Source organism: Ranitomeya variabilis, chromosome 1, assembly GCF_051348905.1.
Source record: "Ranitomeya variabilis isolate aRanVar5 chromosome 1, aRanVar5.hap1, whole genome shotgun sequence".
NCBI classification, from domain to species: domain Eukaryota; kingdom Metazoa; phylum Chordata; class Amphibia; order Anura; family Dendrobatidae; genus Ranitomeya; species Ranitomeya variabilis.
Window position 1 is genome coordinate 1,129,542,691 of NC_135232.1, and position 22,379 is coordinate 1,129,565,069.

Here is a 22,379-nt window from a genome sequence, read left to right on the forward strand (position 1 = left end):
GTCACACAGGGTTAATAGAAGCATTAATGGAGTGCGTTATACCGCGGAATAACGCGGTCCATTAGCACTGCCATTAACTCTGTGTGAGCGCTGACTGGAGGGGAGTATGGAGCGGGCACTGACTGCGGGGAGGAAGGAGCGGCCATGTTGCCGTCGGACTGCGCCCGTCGCTGATTGGTCGTTGCAATTGTCGTGGTCGTTTTGCCACGACCAATCAGTGACTTGGATCTCCATGACAGACAGAGGCCGCGACCAATGAATATCCGGGACAGACAGACAGATGGAAGTACCCCTTAGACATATTCTGTTATTTTAGATTATGAACCTTGATGACATTTTTTAAATTTCCCAAGTTAAGCTTTTCCCACAAAAGAATTTCCAGTCAATTTACTTGGTAAATGTAATGTGCACATGGAATATACAGTCCAGCTCATCGTTATTGGCACCCATATAGTTTAAGCACATTATGTGGAATATCACCTGAAAAAAATGAATAAAGGGAAACAGTTTTTGTGCATTCGTGTTAAATACAAAAGAGCAAATGATAAACAATGATTTAAAGCAAAAAACGATGGGAGGGAAACATGTAAAAACCTAAAGCTTGCTGTGACACTGGTATTGGTACCCTTTACATTAAATTAGTATTTACTCGCCTGTGGCAAATTACAAATGAGAATCACGTTTGATTAATTGTTGGTGCCCATGTGACATGAATTAGTCAATGAATGATGACGTCAGTGTTTTAAAAAGACACGTGGTACGCCCCGCTCCTTTGTCTCAATGGTGAAGACAAAGGAGCTGTCTGAGGACATCAGAACTGGTAATTTCTTCATGAAATCAGAGAATTATCAAAAGATGTTAGAGCAAGATGTCCTACCCAGTGTAAGAAAACTTGGTTTGATTCAAAGATCATGGGTCCTCCAGCAAGACAATTACTCAAAGCAAAGATCAATAAGTACACAGGAATGGTTGAACATGAAAAAATGGACTTTTTTAAAATGGTCATTGATGAGTCCTGACCTCAGTTGCATTTCAAATCTTTGGGGTGAGCTGAAATCTGCCATTTTGAAAAAGTACCCTGCAAACATTCATGAGGTTGAACAAGCTGCAAAGGAAGAGGGGGAGAAAATACCAGCTGAGAAGTGCAAGAAGCTTATTGATGGCTACAAAAAAATGTTTGGAGGCTGTCATCAATGCCAAAGGGTGGGCAACCAAGTTTCTATTGGGGGAGCATTTATTGGTGCACATGCTGTTTATTCAGTTTCTTCTTTGAAATTGCAACATGTAAATTGAAAAACAATGTTTTATTGCTGTATTACTTTGGATCAGAAAGGCCGGGTTCACACTGCGTTAGCAGCAGCCCGTTCAGCACATACGGTAACGGGCTGCTGTTAATGCAAGTTCCGATGTTTACAGCGCGCTAGCGCAGATAGAGCATCTGCTAGCTCTATCTGCGCTAGCAGTGACGGACCCGGAAACGCTGCAGCCCACGTCACTCAATGACGGCACATCCCTAGCGCACGCCCATTGTGGGCATGCGCTATCGATGCGTCCAACATTGCAGTCAATGGCGGCCGTAACGGACTATGTTACACCGCGTTTATGCCGCGCTGTAACGTAGTCCGTCTAACGGATGCCATTAACACAATGTGAACCCAGCCTTAGTAAAAAAATCCTGAGGATGTAACTTTGATACGTTTCCATATATTTACAGTCTATGAAAAAATGAAAGTGTGCCAATAACGATGAGCAGGGCTGTATACAGTCATGGCCAAAGTGTTAACACCCTTCAAGTTGTTCCAGAAAATGAAGTATTTATCACAGAAAAGTATTGCAATTACACGTGTTCTGTTATATACTTGTTTATTTCCTTTGTGTGTATTGGAACAACACAAAAAAAAACAGAGGGAAAAAAACAAATTAGACATAATTTCGCACAAAAAAATAAAAAATGGGCTAAACAAAATGGATGGCATCTTTCCAAAATTGAGGGCAAGCAAATTAGTTTCAAGCATGTGATACTCGTTCAAACTCACCTGTGGCAAGTAACAAGTGTGGGCAATATGAAAATCACACCTGAAACCAGATAAAAAGTTGGAGAAGTTTATTCAATCTTTGCATTGCGTGTCTGTGTGTGCTACATTAAGCACGGAGAACAGAAGGAAGAGAAGAACTATGTTGAACGATATCAACAATCTCAAGGTTACAAGTCCATCTTCAGAAATCTTGATGTTCCTTTGTGCACTGTGCGCAACATAATCAAGAAGTTTACAACCCACAGCACTGTAGTTAATCTCCCTGGACGGCAGAGAAATATTGATGAAAGGTTGCAATGCAGGATAGTCCAAATGGTGGATAAGCAACCCCAATCAAGTTCCAGAGAAATGCAAGCTGTCCTGCAGACTTAGGGTGCATCAGTGTCAGTGCAAACTATCCGTCAACATTTGAATGAAATTAAACATAATGGCAGGAGACCCACAAGGACCCCACTTCTGACACAGGGACAAAAAAAGTTAGACTGCATTTTGCGCAAAGGACTAACTTGGGACAACTCTATTTACTGGTTCCATCATTACTTTTTTGGACATTTCATGATGCACTGATGGGCATTTTTGCTTTCTATGGTTTAACCATCATCTTTATATCCATTTGTTATTATGAATGACTTTGTATATGGACCCATAAGAGGCCTGGTGTCCACAAATTCAAGAGCTTAAAAGTCTCCTCCAACTCAATAGTATTCTTGGACATCACATTTAGAAAAAAGGGAATACAACATGAAATCTCAGGATAGTGCGTAAAATGTTGAGTTTTTCTCACCAATAGTATTGATAGATCACTTGGGCAGCGCAGGCCTCCGAGTACTATTACGAGAATTTTGCCTCCGTGTCCAGCAGATCTGCGGAAAAGTGTATGAAACACCGGATAGGCAAGCTGGGTGAAACTGAATTGAAAATTATGAAAGTTGAACATTTTTTGCTCAACTTTGAGTTGTTCCAAAATTTTGCAACTTTTCAATGCTTTTACAAAACTTTTTTTTGCCGCAAAAGCTATGACGAATCGGGTTCTTTACTTGTAGCAGGCACAAATACAATCTATGTAATACACATTTTCATTCAGACTGGAGTTCTCTTTAAATGACATTTGTCAATCAGTAAAACATTTCTTATCAACTTTTTCTCACGGTCTGTAGTATTTCTAGAACATTTCAGCTTTACGGTACGGAGAACAGATGTAACATATTTCTGTTGCAAAGTCCTACACGTACAGTGCCTGAAATTCAGTAAGACATACTGCTCGTCTCTTACGTGTGAATATTTCAGACGAAGACTAAAAATTCCTAATATATTCCTAATACATTCAGGAGAAAAAAAATGTAAGGACATGAGAGAATTTTGTCTTCTATTCCAAATGAGATACAGATATAGATACAGCAGTGCTTGAAGTTTCGTGAACCGTTTCGAATTTTTCATATTTCTGCTTAGATTTGACCTTATAGTACATCATACATGTCCTAAAAGTAGATTAAGAAAACTCCATCAAAAAATGAGGGAAAATAATATCACATGTCTGTGAGTGGTAAAAGTATGTAAACTGTTGCTTTCAGTATCTGGAATGACCTACTTGGTCAGTAGTAATTGCATCTAAATGTTTCCGGTAATTATTGATGAGTCCTGCAGAAATTTTAGCCTATTCCTCCCTACAAAACAGCTTCAGTTCTGTAATATTTTTTGGTTTTCTCCCATGATCTCCTCACTTTAGGTCCTTTCTCAACATTTCTATAGGTTAAGGTCAAGACTTTGACTTGGCCTTTCCAAAACTTTACCTTTACTCTTCTTTAACTAATTTTTGTAGAACAACATGTGTGCCGTTGTCTTGCTGCATGATCCACTTTCTTTGGAGATTCATGTACAGAAGTCCAAACATTTTACTCACAGAGTTTGCGATAAAAATAGTTTGCTCCATCAAAGATATTCTAGCCCAGATGTAGTAAAACAGGCCCAAACCATGATACTACCACCGTCTTTCACAGATGGTGTGAGGTTTTTAGGCGGTAGTACAGTGTTTTTCTTTCTCCAAACATAATTTAATTTCATTTGAAACCAAAAAGTTCTATTTTGGTCTTGTACATAAAACATTGGGTCAGATTCATCACCAGAAAAGTGTTGTAAAAGATTTGAAAAGTCACAAAATATTTACACAATAGGGAGTTGTGCAATGGGGAACTTTTGCTTGATTCAGCTCCACCAAAATGGGGTCAGCTGAGGAACAATGGTACCCAAATTTTGAACTCTAGACTTTGAGTGGTTCAGCATTTCTGGCTAAGGGCAGAAAGGCATGCGACAATTATTGGGGCTTACATCCGATACCCTCTGGAAAACGGGATTCCAATGTATGTGCCGATGAGGCCACAGACTATAATGGTGGCGGCAAAGCGAACGTGCACTCTGCCATGCATGATTTTGGGGCATACAGTTGTGCTCAAAAGTTTAAATACCTCGGCAGAATTTTTGCTTTCTTGGCCTTTTTTCAGAGAATATGAATGATAACACCAAAACTTTTTCTCAACTCATGGATGTAAATCATAATGACAACCCAAAACATACAAATGACCCTGATCAAAAGTTCACATACCCTGGTGATTTTGGCCTGATAACATGCACAGGGGTTGACATAAATGGGTTTGAATAGCTACTAAAGTTAACATCCTCACCTGTGACCTGTTTGCTTGTAATCAGTGTGTGCATAAAAGCTGAGTGAGTTTTTGGGATCCAGACAGACTCTTGCATCTTTCATCCAGCCACTGACATTTCTGGATTGTGAGTCATAGGGAAAGCAAAAGAATTGTCAACAGATCTATGGGAAAATGTAGTTGAACAATATAAAACAGGAAAGGGATACAAATAGATATCCAAAGAAATGATAATTCCAGTCAGCAGCGTTCAAACTGTGATTAACAAATGGAAAATCAGGGGACCAGTAAAAACAAAATCACGGTCAGGTAGACCAACAAAAATGTCGTCCACAACTGCCAGGAAAATTGTTTGGGATGCAAAAAAAACCCACAGATAACATCATTTGAAATACAGGACTCTCTGAAAACTAGCAGTTTGGCTGTTTCAAGATGTACAATAAGGAGGCACTTGAAGAAAAATGGGCTGCATGGTTGAGCCACCAGAAGAAAGCCATTACTGCACAAATGCCACAAAGTATCTTGTCTACAATGTGCAAAACAGCTCAGAGACAAGCCTCAAGACTTCTGTAACAAGGTAATTTGGAGTGATGAGACCAAAATTGAACTTTTTGGCCACAACCATAAATGATACATTTGGTGAGAGGTCAACAAGGCCTATGATGAAAGGAACACCATTCCTACTGTAAAGCACGGAGGTGGATGTTTTGGGGATGTGTGAGCTACAAAGGCACAGGAAACTTGGTCTTCAATTCTTCCATGCATCCTGTTGACTGATGCATGGAAAAATTGAACCTTCTGGATGTGAATGTTACTGTGTTGACATATAGACACTGTTTTACTGTGACCAAAGCAAAGCCTGTGGACAACATTTGAACCACATAGCTACCATATTTCCCTGAACTATCCCAATTTTTCAGTTTGGCTCCCGGCAAATTTATGGGCAACAGAGAGCTAGGGTTTAAGTAAACTCTTGGGAGTGAGTATCACAGTTTTTATCACCAGTTGGATTGCGGATGGCATTAGCTCTCTGTTGGGTGAAGAGAGAAGGGCACAGTATCTTCAGGGGATTAACTGAGGTTAAAAGGGAATATCAAAACCATTTTTAGATTTCCAAGACAACCGAAAAAGACAATCATGGTATTTCATAAATGAACTAAGATGAACTAGAATGTATGGAGCCGTGGAATGTTAATTGTACTTTCCTATGCGCTCAATATATAGAGAGATTTTCAAATTATCTCCGAGGTTGCAAAATGAAGGACATTTATCTGATGCTATGACTGGTGATTCCTGATACTGAAGACCAGAGAAGGCATCTGCTCAACTACTGAAGACTAAATCACTGCAACATGTTACTAGGCATAGAAGATTGTTAATGATGTTTTTCTACTTAATGAGACCATGTCTATTTCTATCAGTTATTAAGCAATCGTTAGCCAAATTACAAACATCGTCATATATTCATCAGAGCCTCGGTTGAACATTTCGTAAAGTCACGCAATGGCAATTTTCTATACTGCAAAAGTTTGCTTTACAAACTCAGGCAATGTCCTCACTTGCCTCATTTTGAGTCATGTCTGGGTTGTCTCGTGTCACCTTCACAGCACATATAAAGGTTTCAAATATAAGAGGCAAATCCAATTTACTCCGATTGTGCCCTCTCCTTGTACTCAGATCGCAAAATGTATATAAATCATACCCTAAGCAGTCCAAATACACTAGATCTTGTCGCCACCACTTTACTATGCGGTCGATTGATTATTCAAACTGATAACAGGAAGTGAGGGCTGCGGCTGGCCTCTCAATTAATGTTGATTACTTATATGTTTGTAGATGGGGTAAAGCAACCTCAGTGCTGATTGGCACAGGGCTCCCATGAAGACGACACCACTGGAACGGCACCGGTACTGGAGGTGAGTATAATGGGGACAAACATTCAGAGCAAAAATGGGTTTTCGTAGTAGTGGAAAACCCCTTTAAGAGAGGGACTCCAGTTGGCTGGAGACAGGGTTCTCCACTTGTTCCATTGTTTTGATAGTTTGGGGAAGCATCCTGCTTCTGAGTTTGGAGACAGCACTGTGTGTGGCAAAGGAGTGAGAAATTGCTGGGAGCATTCAATACGGAAATACAGGGAAAGGCTGGGGTCACACTTGGCGTAAGACAATACGCCACGTATTATACGTCCGTACTACGGCCGTAATACGGAGAAATGTTCCCAAGATAGTGATCCGTAGTCAGGGTGTGTCAGCGTATTTTGCGCATGGCATCCTCCGTATGTAATCCGTATGGCATCCGTACTGCGAGATTTTCGCGCTGGCTTGCAAAACCGACATCTAATGGATTTATGTGCTCAAATGTTCGGAAAAACATATATACAGTATATATATATATACTGTATATATATATATATATGTCATTGAGACACATATATATATATATTCTGTATTTAGATTTCATTCAGCGCGATATCTGTGAAAAGCCGGTAATTCAATTGCCGGCTTTTCATTTCTCCTGCACAAACCCGACATGATATGAGACATGATTACATACAGTAAACCATCTCATATCCCCATTTTTTTTGCATATTCCACACTACTAATGTTAGTAGTGTGTATGTGCAAAATGTGGGCGCTGTAGCTGCTAAAATAAAGGGTTAAATGGCGGAAAAAATTGGCATGGGCTCCCGTGCAATTTTCTCCGCCAGAATGGTAAAGCCAGTGACTGAGGGCAGATATTAATAGCCTAGAGAGGGACCATGGTTATTGGCCCCCCCGTGGATAAAAACATCTGCCCCCAGCCACCCCAGAAAAGGCACATCTGGAAGATGCGCCTATTCTGGCACTTGGCCACTCTCTTCCCACTCCCTGTAGCGGTGGGATATGGGGTAATGAAGGGTTAATGCCACCTTGCTATTGTAAGGTGACATTAAGCCAGATTAATAATGGAGAGGCGTCAATTATGACACCTATCCATTATTAATCCAATTGTATGAAATAGTTAAAAAACACACACACACATGATTTAAAAGTATTTTAATGAAATAAACACAGCGGTTGCTTTAATAATTTATTGCTCTCTCAATCCATCAGCAACACCCTCGCTTGGCAAAATAATAAACGCACAAGATACATACCTTCTGATGTCCGATCACGTCCCACGATGTAATCCATCTAAAGGGGTTAACTAATATTACAGGCACGAGCTGCGATAAACCACTCGCTCGTGCCTGTAATCCCCGGGTGCTGAAAGGAAAGCAGGATCTGTACTTACATTGAGTCGCGGTGATGCGCCCCTGCTGGATGTTCTCATGAACTGCAGCCTGGGAACTTTTTCCCACGCTCCAGGTCATATGAGGACATCCACCAGGGGGCGCATCACCGCGACTGAAGGAAATGTAGGTCAATGACCTACATTTCATTCATTCGCCGGGGATTACAGGCACGGAGCACAGCTGCATTAGCAGGGCTCCTGCTTGTAAAATATTTTAACCCCTTAAGATGGATTACCTCGTGGGACGTGACGGTTCAGCTGAGGGTATGTATCTTGTGCGTTTATTATTTTGCCAAGCGAGGGTGTTGCTGATGGATTGAGAGAGCAATAAAATATTAAAACAACCGCTGTGTTTATTTCATTAAAATACTTTTAAATCATGTGTGTGTGTGTTTTTTTAACCCTTTCATACAATTGGATTAATAATGGATAGGTGTCATAATTGACGCCTCTCCATTATTAATCTGGCTTAATGTCACCTTACAATATCAAGGTGACATTAACCCTTCATTACCCCATATCCCACCGCTACACGGGAGTGGGAAGAGAGTGGCCAAGTGCCAGAATAGGCGCATCTTCCAGATGTGCCTTTTCTGGGGTGGCTGGGGGCAGATGTTTGTAGCCGGGGGGGCCAATAACCATGGACCCTCTCTAGGCTATTAATATCTGCCCTCAGTCACTGGCTTTACCATTCTGGCGGAGAAAATTGCACGGGAGCCCACGCCAATTTTTTCCGCCATTTAACCCTTTATTTTAGCAGCTACAGCGCTGAAATTTTGCACATACACACTACTAACATTAGTAGTGTGGAATCTGCAAAAAAAATGGGGATATGAGATGGTTTACTGTATGTAATCATGTCTCATATCCTGTCGGGTTTGTGCAGGAGAAATGAAAAGCCGGTAATTGAATTACCGACTTTTCACTAACACCGCTGCGTATTTCTCGCAAGTCACACTGCTGGTCCGTGTGGAATCCGTATTTTTCTCGCCCCCATAGACTTTCATTGGCGATTTTTTTGCGCAATACGCTGACAAACGCAGCATGCTGCGATTTTGTACGGCCGTAGAAAGCCGTATATTACGGATCCGTAATATACGGCTGATAGGAGCAGCCCCATTGAGAATAATTGTGCCGTATGTAATGCGAGTTTTACGGACGTAGTTTCTGCGCTCTTACGTCCGTAAAACACGCATGTGTGACCCCAGCCAAAATCTGTGGTGTTATCTACATACAGACATATAAGAAACAATGTAAGATAGGTTCCTGTGTATAGTGAAGTAGCAGGGGAACATGCAACAAGAAGCAGAAATAATGTCAGTAAACCTTGTTAGTGTTTTTTGTGGATACTGCTGGAAATGTGTTTATGTAGTAAAAGACTCAGATTTATTTTTTGCAGACAAACCCTTTAGATGCAGCTATGATATTATTTAGTAAATTGACCTTTTGAAGGAGCTGTGTCCTCTTCCTTTATCTAGACTGCATAATATACGTGGACATTTTATTCCACAGCCTATGAATAACAATTTTCTGTAAGAAGAAAGGTTCACTATTCTGCTGGTGCAGTCACTGTGTACACACATTAGATTACTGATCCTGAGTTAGATCCTGTATTATACTCCAGAGCTGCACTCACTATTCTGCTGGTGCAGTCACTGTGTACACACATTAGATTACTGATCCTGAGTTAGATCCTGTATTATACTCCAGAGCTGCACTCACTATTCTGCTGGTGCAGTCACTGTGTACATACATTATGTAAATGATCCTGAGTTACATCCTGTATTATACCCCAGAGCTGCACTCACTATTCTGCTGGTGCAGTCACTGTGTACACACATTAGATTACTGATCCTGAGTTAGATCCTGTATTATACTCCAGAGCTGCACTCACTATTCTGCTGGTGCAGTCACTGTGTACACACATTAGATTACTGATCCTGAGTTAGATCCTGTATTATACTCCAGAGCTGCACTCACTATTCTGCTGGTGCAGTCACTGTGTACATACATTATGTAAATGATCCTGAGGTACATCCTGTATTATACCCCAGAGCTGCACTCACTATTCTGCTGGTGCAGTCACTGTGTACATACATTAGGGTATGTTTTCACATTCAGGATTGCATCAGGATTTGATCAGGATTTGACGCAGGTAAAATCTCCACGAAATCTGCACCTGAGGTCACTGGCAAGTCACCTGCGTTTTTCATGCGTTTTTGATGCGCTTTTGATGCGTTTTTCATGTGTTTTTTTCATGCGGATTTGTGTGTGTTTTTGTAAGCTCAATAAAGATATACAAAAAAAAGAATGGTGATGTAATTTTTTGTCCAACCTCTTCATTTACATACTCCATTGAAGAATAATTTTTACACACACAGACAGATAGATGATAGATAACAGATAGATGATAGATAGATAGATAGATAGATAGATAGAGCTATTGTATCTATCTATCTATCTATCTATCGTATCTATTAACTATCTATAAATATATCTATTGATAGATATATCTATAGATAGCTAGATACATATATCGATAGATAATAGATAGATGATAGATAGATAATAGATAGATAAATAGATAGATAATACCAAGCCCGATGTTTAGTATATCTATGTATCTATAGATATATCTATCCATAAATATATCTATAGATAGATTATCCATTTATATATATAATCGACTAAGGGTCTGTTTTTAACAGAAATCCCGCGTCGCTGATTGGTCGTGCCAGCCGCCCGCAACCAATCAGCGACAGGCGCAGTCCGGCCGCGAATTTCCATGGGATTTAAACCACGCTTCTCCCGGCTGGCCACGACCAATCAGCGATATTGCAGCGGGATATAAACACTGCTTCGTAAATAAACTACATACATATTCTAGAATACCCGATGCGTTAGAATCGGGCCACCATCTAGTAGATATGTAATAGCAAGGCTGATGTTCATTAATGAACGTTTAATTTAAAAAAACAAAATGGGAAAAAAAATGGCGTGGGCTTCCGTGCAATTTTCTGCGCCAGAGGGGGAAAGCCGACAGCTGGCGGCCCATATTTGTAGCCTGGGAAGGGGGTAATACCCATGGCCCCTCTCTAGGCTATTAATATCAGCCCGCAGCTGTCTGCGTAGCCTTTACTGGCTATTAAATTAGGGGGACCCCAAAAAAAATGATGTGGGGTCCCCCTATATTTTATAGCCAGAAAGGCTACGCAGACAGCTGTGGGCTGATATTCATAGCCTAGAGAGGGGCCATGGTTATTGGCCCCTCCCCGACTACAAATACCAGCCCCCAGCTGCCCCAGAAATGGCGCATCTGTAAGATGCGCCAATTCCGGCACTTAGCCCCTCTCTTCCCATTCCCCTGTAGCGGTGGGATATGGGGTAATAAGGGGTTAATGTCACTCTGCTATTGTAAGGTGACATTAAGTCCGGTTAATAATAGAGAGGCATCAATAAGACGCCTATCCATTACTAATCCTATAGTAGTGAAAGGGTTAAAAAAATAAAGACACAGCCAGAAAAAAGTATTTTAATATTCTTAATTTACAACTCTGCCCTTCACCTCTCCAAACAAACTTATTTCAACACCCTCATCGCCTCACTGTCCAATAACCCTAAACGTCTCTTCGACACCTTCCAGTCCCTACTCAACCCAAGAGAGCAGGCCCCAACCACAGATCTCCGCGCTGACGATCTGGCCAATTACTTCAAAGAAAAAATTGACCACATTCGACAGGAAATCATCTCCCAATCTCTTCATACCATGCACTGTCCTCCCTCCCCCACTGCATCTAGTTCACTCTCTGACTTTGAACCAGTTACTGAAGAAGAAGTAAGCAGGCTCCTTGCATCTTCTCGCCCGACCACTTGCACCAGTGACCCCATTCCGTCACACCTCCTCCAGTCCCTTTCCCCGGCTGTCACCTCTCACCTAACAAAAATATTCAACCTTTCCCTCACTTCCGGTATTTTTCCCTCCTCATTTAAGCATGCCATCATACATCCATTACTTAAAAAACCCTCCCTCGACCAATTGTGCCGCTAATTATAGACCTGTCTCTAATCTTCCCTTCATCTCTAAACTCCTGGAACGACTGGTCCACTCCCGTCTTACCCGCTATCTCTCAGATAACTCTCTTCTCGACCCTCTTCAATCTGGCTTCCGCTCTTTACACTCTACTGAAACTGCCCTCACTAAAGTCTCTAATGACCTACTAACAGCTAAATCTAATGGTCACTACTCCATGCTAATTCTTTTGGATCTCTCCGCAGCATTCGACACTGTGGATCATCAGCTCCTCCTCACTATGCTCCGCTCCATCGGCATCAAGGACACCGTTCTCTCTTGGTTCTCCTCCTATCTCTCTGACCGATCCTTCACTGTATGTTTTACTGGTTCCTCCTCCTCTCACCTTCCCCTTACTGTTGGGGTTCCTCAAGGATCAGTCCTAGGCCCCCTCCTCTTCTCTTTGTATACTGCCCCTATTGGACAAACAATCAGTAGATTTGGTTTCCAGTACCATCTCTATGCTGACAACACCCAATTATACACCTCTTCTCCTGCTTTCACTCCGACCTTCTTAGAAAACACCAGTGATTGTCTTACCGCTGTCTCTAACATCATGTCCTCCCTCTATCTGAAACTTAACCTGTCAAAAACTGAACTCCTCGTATTCTCTCCCTCTACTAACCTAACTTTGCCTGACATTGCCATCTCCGTGTGCGGTTCAATCATTACTCCCAATCAACATGCCCGCTGCCTTGGTGTCATCCTTGATTCCGAGCTTTCATTCACCCCCCACATCCGATCACTGGCTCGCTCTTCTTATCTGCATCTCAAAAACATTTCTAGAATTCGCCCTTTTCTTACTTTCGACTCTGCAAAAACTCTTACTGTCTCACTTATTCATTCTCGTCTGGACTATTGTAACTCTCTACTAATCGGCCTCCCTCTTACCAAACTCTCCCCGCTCCAATCTGTCCTGAATGCTGCTGCCAGGATCATATTCCTCACCAACCGTTACACCGATGCCTCTACCTTGTGCCAGTCATTACACTGGCTACCCATCCACTCCAGAATCCAGTACAAAACTACTACCCTCATCCACAAAGCACTCCATGGCTCAGCACCACCCTACATCTCCTCTCTGGTCTCAGTCTACCACCCTACCCATGCCCTCCGTTCCACTAATGACCTCAGGTTAGCATCCTCAATAATCAGAACCTCCCATTCCCGTCTCCAAGACTTTACACGTGCTGCACCGATTCTTTGGAATGCATTACCTAGGTTAATACGATTAATCCCCAATCCCCACAGTTTTAAGCGTGCCCTAAAAATGCATTTGTTCAGACTGGCCTACCGCCTCAACGCATTAACCTAACTATCCCTGTGTGGCCTATTAAAGAAAAAAAAAAAAAAAACACATTATCAGGTTCCTCGAATCATGTTCTCATACACTTTTTGCAGTCAATAGCCTCTGTGTCTGTACTGCTACATACTTAGGCTGTTAACTGGTTCATGCAGCTTTACATGAACACCCGAGCCTTACACTATGGCTGGTCCAAATAACTAAAGCAATTGTTACCATCCACCTCTCGTGTCTCCCCTTTTCCTCATAGTTTGTAAGCTTGCGAGCAGGGCCCTCATTCCTCCTGGTATCTATTTTGAACTGTGATTTCTGTTATGCTGTAATGTCTATTGTCTGTACAAATCCCCTCTATAAGTTGTAAAGCACTGCGGAATATGTTGGCGCTATATAAATAAAAATTATTATTATTTTTATTAATTTAACTATACTTACCATACTTACCATACTCGATCAGCTGCAAAAAAATTTAAATAATAAACCAACCATATACTACCTGTCCGCCGTAGTCCAATTAATATCGGGTGATGACATCGCTCTATAGACCTTCAGTGACACAGTGACAGGAGACAATGGCTCCTGCTGTGTATCATGAGGTTACCTTAGTTCAGGGTCTCACTTATGGCAAAGCTGCGTGGGAATTTTCCCACACAGCAGTGCCACAAGTGAGACTAGGGACTATTTCTCACAGGGGCGGAGGAATACATTGCTGAAGGATACCTTCCATCATTGTATTCCTGGAGCCCCTGGAGAGCGGTCACATCAGCTGAGATCATCGCGGGACACTCGTTTTAATTGGATATCTGCAGATCAGGGAGTATTGTTTGTTTATTATTTTAATATTTTTTACAGGTGACAATGGCTTTGGGGATCAAGGTGACAAGGTGATGGTGAGTATGTACTCTATGTTGTATGTACTGTATGTCTATATGTATGTAGTATGTATGTAGTGTATGTATGTGTTGTATGGTGCATGTTGCATGCCGTATGTTGCATGCTGCATGCCGCATGGTGCATGTTGTATGTCGCATGGTGCATGTTGCATGTCGCATGGTGCATATTGTATGGCGCATGTCGTTTTCCACATGTTGCATGTAGCATGTTCCATGTCATATGTTGCGTGTTGTATGTTGCATGGTGCATGTCGCATGGTGCATGTTTTATGCCACATGGTACATGTTGTATGCCACATGGTGCATGTTGTATGTCGCATGTCGTATGTCACATGTTGCATGTCGCATGTTGTATGTCGCATGATGCATGTCACATGTTGAATGTTGTATGTCGCATGGTGCATGTTGTATGGTGCATGTTGCATGTTGTATGTCGCATGGTGCATGTTGTATGCCGCATGGTGCATGTTGTATGTAGCAGTCGCATGTCACATAGTGCATGTCGCATGTTGCATGTCGCATGGTACATGTTGTATGGTGTATGTTGTATGGTGCATGTCGTATGTCACATGTTGCATGTCAAATGTTGCATGTCACATTTGCATGTCACATGTTGTATGTCGCATGGTGCATGTCGCATGGTGCATGTTGTATGGTGCATGTCGTATGTCACATGGTGCATGTCGCATGTTGTATGTCGCATGATGCATGTCACATGTTGTATGTCGCATGGTGCATGCCGCATGGTGCACATTGTATCTTGCATGGTGCATGTTGTATGTCACATGGTGCATGTTGTATGCCGCATGGTGCATGTTGTATGTTGCATGTCTCATATGTCACATGTTGCATGTCACATGTTGCTATGTCACATGTTGCATGTTGTACGTCGCATGGTGCATGTCACATGCCACATGTTGCATGCTGTATGTTGTATGTCGCATGGTGCATGTTGTATGTTGCATGTCGAATGTTGCAGGTTGTATGGTGCATGTCACATGGTGCATGTTGTATGGTGTATGTTGTATGTTGCATGGTGTATGTTGCATGTTCAATGTTGTATGGTGCATGGTGTATGTTACATGGTGTATGTTGTATGTTGTATGCTGCATGGTGTGTTGCATGGTGTTGCACGTGGCATGGTGTATGTTGTATGTTGCATGGTATATCTTGTATGTTGCATGGTGTATGTTGTATGTTGCATGGTGTATGTTGCATGGTGTATGTTGCATGCTGTATGTTGCATGGTGTATGTTGTATGTTGCATGGTGTATGTTGCATGGTGTATGTTTCATGATGTATGTTGCATGTTGAATGTTGCATGGTGTATGTTGCATGTTGTATGTTGCATGGTGTACGTTGCATGGTGTATGTTGCATGGTGTATGTTGCATGGTGTGTGTTGTATGCTGTATGTTGTATGGTGTATGTTACATGGTGTATGTTGCATGGTGTGTGTTGTATGCTGTATGTTGTATGGTGTATGTTGCATGGTGTATGTTGCATGGTGTGTGTTGTATGCTGTATGTTGTATGGTGTATGTTGCATGGTGTATGTTGCATGGTGTATGTTTCATGATGTATGTTGCATGTTGTATGTTGCATGGTGTATGTTGCATGTTGTACGTTGCATGGTGTACGTTGCATGGTGTATGTTGTATGTTGCATGGTGTATGTTGCATGTTGTATGTTGCATGGTGTACGTTGCATGGTGTATGTTGCATGGTGTACGTTGCATGGTGTATGTTGTATGTTGCATGGTGTATGTTGCATGTTGTATGTTGCATGGTGTACGTTGCATGGTGTATGTTGCATGGTGTATGTTGCATGGTGTATATTGTATGTTCAATGTTGTATGTTGTGTGTTGTATGTGCACACAGTCTAGACGAGTCCAGCTCTGCTACATCTGGATGCCTGACATCCAGATGTAGCAGAGCCTATGGATGATCGCCGGAGATAACTCTCCAGTGATCACCTACACTGAAGCTGATCAGCTGACCGTGAAAACCAGCCTAGTGACCAGAGATAACCCCCAATCACATGCTCGGTAGTTTTCACGATAAGATAAGTTATCGCGAGAACTGCAGTGGACGCGGGACTTCCGGCAGCGGGGCAGGCAAGCCCGCATGTAAATTAGGAGACATGCGTAGTAAGCTGCGTTTACGCAGTTACTACGCATGTGACTAATCCTTAGATGCGGTTTCACCGCATCTAATTATTACGTAGCATCGCCGCGGCGAGGTAACATCGCCGCATTGTAAACAGACATGCTGCGTTCTGAAAAGACGCGCCGCATGTCTGTTTACGCTGGTCTGCTGCATGCTTGTTTTAATGCATAGTGGAGACGGGATTTCAGGAAATCCCCTCCACTATGCTATAACATCTTGGTGCTGCGTGTTTGACGCTGCGGCTCTACACAGCATCAAACACGCAGCATTTCCTGACTGTGGAAACACACCTTTACATTACTGATCCTGAGTTACATCCTGTAGATCTTTTATTATAAAAATGAAAAACATAACAATAATAGTAGCAGAAAACATAACAAAAATATTAGCCAGAAAATAATCAGTATACTGAACACTGGTCCAGCCGCTCATTCTCTCCTCTCACACATATTATACAGTATATACAGAATAATAACTACTTTGACCTTCTGGTCCGGTCACCAAACAAAATAATAATAACAAATAAAATAAACAATGGCAAACAAAAACTATATACATGAACTTTTTTTTTTACCATATTTTTTTTTCATATATATATATATATATATATATATATATATATATATATATATATATATATATATATATATATATATATATATATATATATATATATATATATATATATATATATATATATATATATATATATATATATATATATATTGTGGTGCAGTGACCAATGTTACAGCCAGGGGGCGCTGTGTGTGCGCTTCAAGATGCGCTTGGAGGCATAAATGTGATGAGACTAAGTCCGGCAGGAGTGTTAATGGCCGGTGTGTGTGTTGCAGAAGAAGACACTCTGTGCTGTCAGTCTGAAGTTTGGTTGGTGTGCTGAGACCTGTAGTCCCACACGCAGTTGTGTAATGCTAATGGGAGATTGGCAGGGCTAGTTATGAGAGATGGGAGGGTCAGACTAGCCACACACACCCACACTCCGACCCAGGGGAGTGATTACAGGTATGTAATGTGACCAGGGTGTGGGTCACATGTGCCTGTGTGGTTCCTATGTATGGATCCGTTTGGTCCATGTGCAAGGTCCTGGACGGTCGGTGTTGGAGACTCCTGGTATTGGAGAAGTCCTGCAAGCACCTGAGACCGTGGACCTGATGTACGGTCAGTGTTGGATTGTCCTGGTATGGGCTGGAGTCCTGGAGGCACTGAGACCGTGAGTCCTGCAATAGCCTGGGTGTTGGATTGTCCTGAAGTTGGCTGGAGTCTTGGAAGCACTGCTGAGGCTATGGACTGAATGCTCAAGGGTGTTGGATTGTCCTGGTATGGGCTGGAGTCCTGCAAGCACCTGGAAAGAGTGAGTCCTGCAATAGCCCATGTGTTGGATTGTCCTGGGATGGACTGGAGTCCTGGAAGTACTGCTGAGGCTATGGACTGAATGCTTGAGGTGTTGGATTGTCCTGGTATGGGCTGGAGTCCTGCAAGCACCTGGAAAGTGTGAGTCCTGGAATGGTCAGAGTGTTGGATTGTCCGCAGATGGACTGGAGTCCTGTAAACACTTGGTAGATCATGGACTGATGGCCTGTGTGTTGAAAGTGCCTGTGACTGGACTTCCTGAAAGCACAAGGAGAGGTTGCAACTACAGAACCTGTGACGGCTTCTGTATTGGGGAGGCTACAGTTCCTACTGTGGGTCTGGACTATCCGAGGTGCCCTGGTCACAAGGACGGTGATCCCAGTGAGGCAGCTTTCCCTTGTGAACCAGCACTGGCAGGAGTCAGTGTGTGGAGCCGAAGTTCCTGTGAGGTAATTCCCTGGCATGGGAAAAACCTGTGATATATGGCAGAGACGTATCTGCCATTGGAACAGACTGTCGGGGTTTAATATGTTCCGTTGATGCATGTAATGAACTGTAATGGAGAGAGATACCAGTGTGACCACTGAAGGCAATGTAAAACCGTATGTGATATGCTGATATGGTGGTATAATGAACTGTTTGTGTTATGGTTTATGACGTTAAATAAACCGGAATAGACTGTTTAAGTGGAGAAATCGTGCCTGAGTGCTTAAATCCCATGCCAAGCGAGTGTCCCCCAACACACTCAGGTAGCGTATCGCCACAATATATATTTATTTTTTTTAAGTTTTAAATAAAATAACCACAAATTAAACAAATATATACAATACTAAGCTATCCTCCATTCCCAACCCCCCGCACTGATCTGAGAGCTGGTCCTGCATCTCATGCCTCAGTCCATGTCCATCGGCCAGATCAGGCAGTGCCAGTTTTCCCCCAAACAACCCAGTGTCCCATAGACCAACAAGATAATCCCACCTCCCCCCTTTTCCCACCACCCAACCTAACACCTACACCCAAATCTATATCTCTATATACAATATATACAGCAGCACACACCACAATAATTACAAATCACGAAGCCCAAGTTTGGCGCCTGCAGCCCTACATCACTGTATAATGATCAAACAAAACAAAAATCTACAGTGTCAGCAGCAGCCCACCACCAGGAAAGGAGATGACCAGACTAGGGCACACTAAAAGAAAAGCCCCTCCAGAGGAGAGCGGCCCTCCGTTTGCCCATTCTTCCATACTCCAGAGAGCGCACCTTCATCAGGTCACCGAGTATGGTCCTAAACATATCGTCCACTGGGAGGATTTTTTGTTGCGTCGATACTAAGCACCGTGCGTTCCACGTGTGATACCTAACCACTGCGCTAACTAGAAATAAGGTACAGCGGTCCACCAAGGTCTCCGAATGCTCCATAGGCCCATTCCGCATAGGAGAGACCGGCTAGCCGAGACCAGCCAATGAAGGCACCCACCCTGTTGTACACCTCTGTGTTGAAGGGACAATGAAGCAGGAAGTGGTCCATGCTTTCCAGCAAGGTACCACAAAGCTCCCGAGGACAATTCCTGTCCTCAGAGCTCCTACACTTCAGATTATCCCTCACACACAGTTTCCCATGGAAGCAGCGCCAAGCCAAGTCCCAAAACTTCGAGGGGATCCTGATAGAATTCAAAAGATGCAAACCCACCACATGATCCCGACTTGGGCAGTCCCTGAGCGCCAGAGGCCTCTGGAAATGGGTCAACAGAACCCTATTGTCAAGGAGTTTCCTTGGCAGAGTCCAGATCTCCCACATTCCCAGACCCCACCGACGAATTACCTTCAGAACCAATGTAGAGTAAGCCGGAAGATGTCCATGCGGTGTGCGAAGATCCTTCACTTGCCCTCCTGTCTGCCATTCCTGGAAGAAAGGCTGAAACCATCCCCTATAGGAGAATACCCACGGAGGAGCCCTCTCTTTCCAGAGGTTTGCAGTATTGATCTTAATGAAGGTATCCACAAGGAATACCACAGGGTTGACCATACCCAACCCTCCTAGTCTCTTCGTACGGTAAGTAACCTCCCTCTTGACCAGGTTCAGTCTATTCCCCCATAACAGTTGAAAGAACAAACTGTAAACCCGAGTCTACAGAGATTTCGGCAAGATGCACACACTGCCCAGATAAATCAGTAAAGGGAGCAGGTAAGTTTTGATCAGGTTTACCCTTTCCCTTAGGGTCAAAGACCAACCCTTCCATTGGTTCATCTTTTGAGTGGCGATCTCTAGCCTGCTGTCCCAATTTTGCTTGTGGTAATCCCCCTGGCCAAATTCGATGCCAAGGACTTTTGCAGAGACTTTAGGTCCTGGAAGGGTGTCAAAACCAGGATCTCCTCCTCCCAGCCAGAGACACTCACACTTATCCCGGTTGATCTTGGACCCGGATGCCTCCGAGTAGCGATCTACCTCTGACATCCGCCACCCTGCTTCCTCGTGAGAGAAAACAAACACAGTGACATCATCGGCATACGCCACCACCCTCAGAGTGGCTTCCGGTGCTGCCTGGTCCATCTCGATCCCGGCCAACAGTCCACGCTCCACCCTCCTAAGAAGAGGGTCAATAGCAAACACGTACAGCAGTGGGCTCAAGGGACAACCCTGGCAAACACCGGACCCAACCACAAAAGAGCTGCCAATCCAATCATTCACAAGCGGGAAACTCTCTGCCCCACTGTACAAGGTCTTAAGCCAATCAACAACCTTCCCCCGGCAGGCCATATCTCAGAAGGATGGAGCAGAGGTAATCGTGATTAACCCGATCAAACGCTTTTGCCTGGTCCAGTGACAGCATGTACCCCTTCCAGTGACCAGCCCTACCCTGCTCCACTGCGTCTTGGACACAGAGCACAGCACTAAATGTGCTGCGGCCTGGAACAGAGCAATGCTGGGCCTCTGAAAGGAGTCGGGGTGCAAATTTCACCAGCCGATTAAACAGGACCTTTGCCAGAACCTTCCTGTCTGCATTGAGAAGCGCTATGGGACACCAATTCTCAATGCAAGATGGCCCTTTGACAAGATGATCAGAGCAGACCTCCTCATTGACTTTGGCAGAGTGCCCGAGGAAAGACACTCATTGAATACCTCAGTCAAGAGGGGAACCAAAACGTCCTTAAAGGTCTTATAGAATTCAGATGTTAAGCCATCTGGACCAGGCGATTTTTGGGGGCAAGCCCTTCAATCGCAAACAGAACTTCCTCTTCCCTGATCATTTCTGTCAAAACGTCAAGAGAGGGGTCTACCCCTGGTTCGGAGACGGCTTCAGCCAGGAAAGCCAACATCTCATCCCGAACAAGATCCCTATTCCCCAAGAGGTGCGAGTAGAAGGATCTGACCACCTCCAGTATCCCTGATCTGGATCTCCTCAGGGACCCCATAGTGTCGACCAGTCCTGTAACCACTTTACTATTCACTGTCATTTGCAGTTTCTGTAAGGGTCAGGCGAGCGGTACTTCCCGTAATCCCTCTTAAAAACCAAAGATGCATGTCTATTGTACTGACACCTCATAAGCGAAGGACTTTCTTATCTCCACTTCTTCCAAGAGAAACGAATTGAGCCTCCAAAAGCCTCTTCCCATCCGGAGGGTCTCTGTAACATTCAGAGAAAGCAAAATTAAACAGTGGTCGGAGAACTCCACTTCAACAATAGACACTGCTGAAGAGACAGCTTCCTCCTTTAAATAAAACCTATCTATTCTGGACCTACAGTTACCTCTATGATAGGTGAACCCCTCGTGGCCTGGGGTGTGCCGAATGTGGACATCCACCAGGTGAGCCTCACTGGCTATACTATTAAGGGCAACGCTATCATAAGTCAGCTTGTCTCTGGAACCTCCTCTATCTCGGGGCCTCGTGACAGCATTGAAGTCCCCTCCAAAGCAACCTGACGACTTGTAAAAAGGTAGGGCTTGATCCTCATAAAGAGACACTTCCGATCCCACTTAGATTGGGGACCATAGATGTTAATGAGCCGGAGCTCTTGTCCCTTCATGAAGACATCTAAGATCAGGCACCTCCCCATTTCTAACTCAATAACCCATCGGCATTCCACCGGTGCAGTAAAAAGGACTGCCATTCCGCTATACGGCTCTGCTGCAAGAGACCAATAGGAGGGCCCGGGTCTCCACTCACTCTAAGCTTTAAACACGTCTGCCATATTGGGCAGTCTGGTATCTTGCAAAAAGAAAATGTCAGCTTCAACCCGGCTGAGAAAATCAAAGGCCGCAAATCTAGCTGTATTTGACTTTATGCTGGCGACATTAATGGACGCCAGCGTCAACGGAGTGGGTACCGCCATCATTGGTGATTGAGTTAGATGGCTTTCTTCTTCCCACTCCCCTATTCCTCTGCCTCAGAGGAAAAATCCTAACCCCCCTCTTTAATGACATGGAGGTATCCATTTCCACATGTTTTTTCTTTTTATCATCCTCGTCTCTGGACTCTGGGCCAGTCCCTCCCTCCAATGACCTTACATTCCCAGAAGAAGGAGACTCGGTGCCCCCTGTAAGCCCTGCCGAAGCCAGAACCTCACCCTCAGCTACCTCCTCAGAGGAAGAAATGTTTTCAAGGGCT